This window comes from Cnephaeus nilssonii, assembly GCF_951640355.1.
Source record: "Cnephaeus nilssonii genome assembly, chromosome: 7".
Classification (NCBI taxonomy): domain Eukaryota; kingdom Metazoa; phylum Chordata; class Mammalia; order Chiroptera; family Vespertilionidae; genus Cnephaeus; species Cnephaeus nilssonii.
The window spans coordinates 6,227,705-6,234,145 of record NC_137078.1 but is presented as its reverse complement, the minus strand read 5'-3'; positions in this window follow the sequence as shown (position 1 = coordinate 6,234,145).

Genomic DNA, 6,441 nt, shown 5'->3' with positions numbered 1-6,441 from the left:
CTGTTGATGGAGTTATATTTGGGTACAATTTTCTCTGTGAAGGAATTTGACTATATTCTATCTACCTATCTATCTATCATCAAGGAATTTTGAAAATGTCTTTCTTTTTGACTTTGTAATGCCCTTCTAGTACTAATCAAAATTAGCAAAAGATCTTAGAAACGTTTATCTTAGTAGTGATAAGAATAAAATTTAAAATATCTAAATGTCCTGCAATAGGGAAATAGTTGGAAATACTATGACACTCCAAAAGTGAACCAATCACCATTTTAAAAAATGGGTTTTATTACTTTTACCATGAACCAAACACAGAACTAAAAAATTTTTGTGCATAATTTCACTGTGAGACAAGTACTATTATTAGCTTCATCCATTACAGATGAGGAAGTGAAGGCAATTAACTTACCCGAAAGCATACAACTACTGAATGAGAGCCAAAAATCAGATCTGTTTTTTGACACCCTTAAAAAATCTTAAAAAAACAAAACAACAAAAAAACACTGAGGAAAATGTTTATAATGTAATAAGAAAAAATAGTCAAGATATAAAATTGTATATTCAATCTGATTTCAACTATGTAAAAATGTGCTTTTTAAAAAAATTAAAAGGAGCCCTAGCCAGTTTGGATCAGTGGACAGAGTGTCAGCAACTGAAGGGTTCCAGGTTCGATTCTGGTCAAGGGCACATGGCCAGGTTGTGAGCTCTATCCCTAGTAGGAGCCAGTAGGAGGCATGCAGGAGGCAGCCAATCAATGATTCTCTCTCATATTGATGTTTCTATCTCCCTCTCCTTCTTCCTTCCTCAATAAAAATATGTTTAAAAAAATTAAAAGGAAGTAAAAGAAACTAATGTTTATGCATGATAGGCTTATGAATGTTTTGTTCTTTATAATTTTATATTTTCTAAATTGTCAACAACCAATATTTTTGTAATCACTATAAGGCAAAAGATAAAATGGAGTTTTAGGAAGAATTGTCTCTATGCTAGAAATAGCACCTTTTTTGCTCACTAATGAAACTTTCAAATTATAATCCACGATTTTAATACAACTAATACTAGGCTATAATATACTATTTAAAACTAAAAATATTTAGCTTACAAGTTAGAATATGCAATTTCTAAATCGCCTAAAGTGATAGATAAAATTCTACTTTAGGTTCTATAAACATAAGAAGCAAATTTCAAGAATAAAAATATAAATTAGGCATGTTTAGCAGTTCTCATTAGACATGGAGGCACATTTACCGTCAGCAGTGCAAGGCCTGCCCCTCATCATCTGCTGCTCTAGCTATTGATTCAGTCACTTGTTTATTAAGGGCACTAAAGTATGACCAAAAAAAAAAAAATCATTTTTAACTGCGCTTTACTAGTAATGTCTAAGAAAAATAATCCTGAATACTTTTTATATAGCCCAACCGAAACCACATAAAAATGTGGTTTCCCAAACATTATTGCAAAACAAAAAACTATATTTTGAAATGCTTCTTTTCAAAACAGTATTTTCTTTTGTCCATTCAAATGAATTAAGAATATTATTTGATTTGCTATTTCTTAATACTATCTCTATTTCTATTCTTGTATTTTCCATGGAAAACCTATGCTCAAATACATGAATGATAGTTGTTTTCTAATTATCATAAATTCATGATCGCCCTAGTAAGTAGAACAATGTCTCCTGAAATAAAGGATAAATGTCAACAATAAGCACTTTCAAACCATTTACCACATATTCCTGTGTGTCAGGCACTGTTGTGAGAGCCAGATATACAGTACACAGGCCTCCTGATGAAAGGTGTAAAAATACCCAGGTAGCAGACATACCCAGGTAAAGCCTCACTTGAACATTAGAATGTTCTAAAAGCAAGCTTATGTTATTTTAAAATAATCATTTGTAAATGCATTGCCAATTATCTAAAATAATCATCCACACAGATAGGCATTTGTTCTTTTTATAAAAAGCAAATAAACACCAGGTTAGAGACAAGTATGTATAAAAACACAAAAAAAAATCAGTTATTTTATATTCCCTAATATGGTTGGGGAATATTTGTTTCTACAAAAAAAATATGTACTTAAATTTTAAGATTAAGCTAATAGTCAAATGTATTTGTGTCTCTTGCAGGGTCTTCTGAAATTTATCATCCCCTTCATAGTTGATATGTTTGAGGATGTCTGCTCTCCTTTCCTTCCCATTTTCCCTGATTAATCAATTCTCATAGCTCCAAATAAAAATCTTTAGCCTGAATCCTCTTCCCATATTTTCAGCAGCCCCAAGGGTTTTCTTTTGCTTAGATGTACCACAAGAATGAAAAATATCACATATCCAAAATTAAACTCATATTTTCTTCCATGACTAAGAGTCTAGTGAGAAAAGGCCAAAAAAATAAAAACAAATACATTAAAAAAGATATTCAAGGAACAATATGGACTAGAAAGAAGGCCAAGATCAGAAGTGAAGGTCTTCCACCAGGGTAGTTAGACCTGAAGACATACAATTGAGTTAATAATCTAAGAACAAAAGTCATACATAAATAATATGTGAAGCACCAACCTGGGGAATCAAAAACAAAAGAGAATCAATTGAAAAACTGTTAAAAATACTAAGAGTTCAGTGAGATGACACCAACCAAACAATAAATAATCCATAGTGTTTTTTAAAAATATATATTTTTATTAATTTCAGAGAGGAAGGGAGAGGGAGAGGGAGATAGAAACATCAATGAAGACCCCTAACCTGGACATGTGCCCTGATCAGGAATCCAAACTAACCTCCAGGTTCATAGATCGATGCTCAACCACTGAGCTATGCTGGCTGGGCAATAGTGCTTTTTTATATCAGCCAAAGTTGCCTAAAAAAATATAGAAAGGAAAAACAATCTATTTACAAATGACAAGTCAAATATATAAAATAAGTAGGCATAAAAAGTTTTAAATGCATAGACACTATATATAAATTCTAAAATTATATGTAGGGAGCATACAGATTCGAGTAAATTGAGACAAGTATTTTTTATAAAATAGGTACACAATATTATGTAAATGACTTTTCACTAAGTCTATAAATATCTCAGGGGAACACAAATTCATGTGGGATAAGATTCAATGGACTCATTTTATGGTTCATCTGGAAAAATAAATTAATGTTTGGGAATAGCCAGCCAATAAATTTTAGGGGAGGAGAAATGAAAGAACTTCATCAATGACATAAAAATGTATCATAAAAACCTCAAAACACACACACACAAAACCCAAAGTGAAAATGCAATGAGTCCAAATCATATAAGAATTTTTAAAATATATATTTTTATTGATTTCAGAGAGGAAAGGAGTGGGAGAGAGAGGAACATCAATGATGAGAGAGAATCATTGATTGGCTGCCTCCTGCATGTCCTCTAACAGGGATCAAGCATGTGCCCTGACTGGGAATTGAACCATGAACTCCTGGTTCATAGCTTGATGCTCAACCACTGAGTCACACTGGCTGGGCCATCTAAGAATTTATGCCAAAATAGGAAAACATTTCAAATCAAATGGGAAGAAATCCAATTTTTCAATAAATGGAGTTAATACAACCAGCTTTCATATTTTTTTTAAACCTTTATTGTTGAGAATATTACAGATGCCCCCCTTTTTATCCTCCATCACCCCCTTCCACCCAGTTCCTGCTCCACCCCAGGCCTTCACCACCCTATTGTCTGAGCCCATAGGTAATTTATATATGCATATAAATTCTTTAGTTAATCTCTCCCGTCCCCCTTCCCCCACACCTCTTTCCCTCTGATATTGGTCAGTCTGTTCTATGTTTCCATGCCTCTGGTTCTTTTTTTTTTATTATTATTGATTTTTTACAGAGAGGAAGGGAGAGGGATAGGGAGTTAGAAACATTGATGAGAGAGAAACATCGATCAGCTGCCTCTTGCACACCCGCCACTGGGGATGTGCCCACAACCAAGGTACATGCCCTTGACTGGAATTGAACCTGGGACCCTTGAGTCTGCAGGCCGATGCTCTATCCACTGAGCCAAACTGGTCAGGGCGCCTCTGGTTCTTTTTGTTCATCAGTTTATTTTGTTCATTAGATTCCTTGTTAATTTATTTTGATTTTTAGATTCAATTATTGATAGATATGAATTTATTGCCATTTTATTGTTCATATTTTTTATCTTTTATTTCTTCTTCTTCTTAAAGAAGACATTTTAACATTTCATATAGGTCTGGTGGTGATTAACTCCCTTAGCTTTTCCTTGGTTAGGAAGTTCTTTATCTGGCCTTCAATTCTAAATGATAACTTTGCTGGGTAATCTTGATTTTAGGTCCTTGCTTTTCATCACTTTAAATATATGCCACTCCCATCTGGCCTGCAAAGTTTCTGTTGAGAAATCAACTGACAGTCATATGGGTGCTCCTTTTTAGGTAACTAACTGCTTTTCTCTTGCTGCTTTTAAGATTCTCTTTTTGCCTTTAACCTTTGGCATTTTAATTATGATGTGTCTTGGTGTGGGCCTCTTAGGTTCCTCTTGTTTGGGACTCTCTGTGCTTCCTGGACTTGTATATCTATTTCTTTCACCAGGTAATGAAAGTTTTCTGTCATTATTTTTTCAAATAGATTTTTGATTTCTTTCTCTCCCTCTTCTCCTTCTGGTACCCCCATTTTGTGAATGTTGGTATGCTTGAAGTTGTCCCAGAGGCTCCTTATACTATCTTCATTTTTTTTTTTTTTGTATTCTTTTTTCTTTTTGCTGTTCTGATTGGGTGTTTTTGCTTCATTATATTTTACATTCTTGATTTGCTCCTTGGTGTTCTACTCTACTGTTGACCTGTTGTAAATTATTCATTTCAGTTAGTGTATGCTTCATTTCTGACTGGCCCTTTTTTATGTTGTTGATGTTCTCACTAAGTTCCTTGAAATTCTCACTATGTTCCTTGAGCATCCTTTTAATCATTGTTTTAAACTCTGTATCTGGTAGTTTTCTTGCTTCCATTTCATTTAGTTCTTTTTCTGGAGATTTCTCCTGTTCTTTCATCTGTGACATGTTTCTTTGTCTCCATATTTTGGCTGCTTCCCTGTGTTTGTTTCTATGTATAAGTAGAACTGCTGTGTCTCCTGGAATTGGTAAAGCGGCCTTGTGTAGTAGGTGTCCATGTAGGGCCCAGTGGCTCAGCCTCCCCAGTCACCTGAGCTGGGCACTCTAGGCGTGTCCCTGTTGGGCTGTGTGCACAGTCTTGTCGTAGTTGAGCCTTGATTGCTGTTGGCATCACTGGGTGGTATTAACCCCCAGACCAATTGGCTGTGAGGACTAGCTGCAATTACAGGGGAAGATCTGCTGTGCAGGAGACACCTCAATAGAGCAGGACTTGCTTCAGTGGGGCTTTAGTACTCAATGAATCCTCCCCTTGAGTGTGTCACTCATGGAGGTGGTAGGGTTGTAATCTGGTATGGTCAAAGTTGACCATGGGTGCACTGGCTCTGGGGCCTCCCAGGAGGTGCTAAGTCAGCCTCTGCCTGAGCCCTGCCCAGGGCCACCCAGCAGAAGCTACAAAGCAATCTGTAGATGGCTGCTACCTGTGTTGAGCTTGGAGGTGCCAAGGAGAGGCCAAGCTGTGAATCAGGGTGAGCTGCCACTAGTGCTGGGCCTGGGGCCACTTATTGAGAGGTACTGGACATGCTGGTGCCAGCTGCTGCTTGTATGAGAGATTTTAGGAAAGTCCAAAGTATGAGGCAAGAGAGGTCAGTTGTATGGAAAAGCCATTGGAAATGGCTTGGATGAGCCTATAAGTAGGGAGGGGAGGAGTCTCAGGGAATCACCAGGATAGGCGAAAAGTGTGAGTTAGGTTGATGGAAATTCAGATATGGTGCCATGCCAGCTGGCTCTGTGGCAGGGAGGGGTCAGCAAAGGAACACTGGCCCCTGCCAGCACTTCTCTCTAGGAGAAAGCTGCCCTTCCAGCTCTTGCCCTGATTCCAGACAAGTTAGTTCCTCCCCAGATGTCCCAGGTTCCTTTCAAGCTACTGCCCCAATGCTGTAGCTCAGAGTGGAGTGTGTCAGAGTAAGTCAGTGCATGGGCCCTTTAAGAGAAACTGCCTGGTGGGACATTTTCCAAGATAGACCACATATTAGGACACAGGCAAAGTCTCTTCAAATTCAAGAAGATTGAAATCATAGCAAGATCTTCTCAGACCGATGGAACAGAACAGAGAACCCAGAAATCGACTTAAGCCATTCTGCTCAATTAATATTTGACAAATGAGACAAGAGCATGCAATGGAGTCAAGACAGTCTCTTCAATAAATGGTGTTGGGAAAACTGGACAGATACATGCAAAAAAATGAAACTAGACCACAACTTACACCATATACAAAAATAAACTCAAAATGATTAAAGGATTTAAACATAAGGTGGGAAACCATAAAAATCTTAGAAGAAGCCATAGGCTGCAAAAT